Below are 1,052 nucleotides of genomic sequence, written 5' to 3'. Positions count from 1 at the left end.
AGAGGAAGGAGGCTGAAAGACGTCTGTCTTCGAACAGAATTGTGTGTTAAGGGCTCTTGCTTTGAATTCTTCCAGTGGAGTCATTTCGGGGAAGTGGTCATCACTTCGAGTTACCTAGTTATCAAAGCCTTGTGAATGGTGTTTGGTGCATGTCTGGGAGCTTCTCATGCTGAAGTAGAAAGCAGTGGGGGAAGAGTGGCTGCCTAGCATCCGAGATTCAGAGCATTGCTTCTCGGCCTCATGGCTAAGATCAAGCGCAGTGGCTGTTCTTATCAGTTTAATATCTGATAGGTCCTTTATGTGAGGACTATATATTAAATTGATTTTTGAAAAAAGGGGATGGAATAGGAGCTTGCTTTGTCCACCCCATGCATTGACCTGGTATTGTAATATCTCCAGGACCAGTGTCTTTTCTTCTGGGGAAAATTTTCTGTTAAAAAGATAGAAAGTGTTTCATTCTAAAGATGTTGATTTGAGAAGATTATTTGAAAGTAGTTGAAAAATCAGGTATCTTTAGCACTTTGGTTTCTTCATGACAACATATTACTAAAAATTTTGGGGGGTGTTTTCTGAGTCTACAGATGTGAGTTTCTTTGTCTTGCTGGAGGATTGTTTTAAAAACTGGAATTTTTCTGTTTGCTGTGAGTCTTTTCAACAATATGAGGGACGAATGCTTTTTGGACTGAGGGTCTGTTTGAGAGATGGTTGGTTGGGGGGGCATTGTGTGTGTGTGTGTGTGTGTGTGGTGGGGGGGGGAACACAGATTGGTAATGTTCGAGGTCACATGTATATCAATAACTGGATGAGTTACACAGACTTCTCCCCACCCAGCCTACGTTCCATGTATCTTGACTGAGCCTGCCGCCCACCATCCCAGAGCAGAAGCCTGAAGCCTGAGCCCCACCGCACGTGGGGAGGAGGGGAACTCCCACCGGTTGCCTGCTCCTGCAGTGTTTATGACTCCGGAAGGGGGTAGGGACCAGCCCCTGCAGGCAGCCCAGGGGAAGAGCCGCTGCTTTGCTGCCCCCGACTCCCCCTCAATTACAGTCCAG

General features: G+C 46.5%; 1 non-coding gene across 1 annotated transcript; it reads left to right on the top strand.

The window, feature by feature from the left end:
* Window positions 1-224: 224 nt before the first annotated feature.
* LOC123361418 lies at window positions 225-415 on the top strand. The gene has a single exon (XR_006576165.1). It is a non-coding gene; the product is annotated as a U2 spliceosomal RNA (small nuclear RNA).
* The last annotated feature ends 637 nt before the right edge of the window (window positions 416-1,052 follow it).

Source organism: Mauremys mutica, unplaced genomic scaffold (assembly GCF_020497125.1).
Source record: "Mauremys mutica isolate MM-2020 ecotype Southern unplaced genomic scaffold, ASM2049712v1 Super-Scaffold_1559, whole genome shotgun sequence".
NCBI lineage: Eukaryota > Metazoa > Chordata > Testudines > Geoemydidae > Mauremys > Mauremys mutica.
This window is presented reverse-complemented; position numbering and strand designations above follow the sequence as displayed.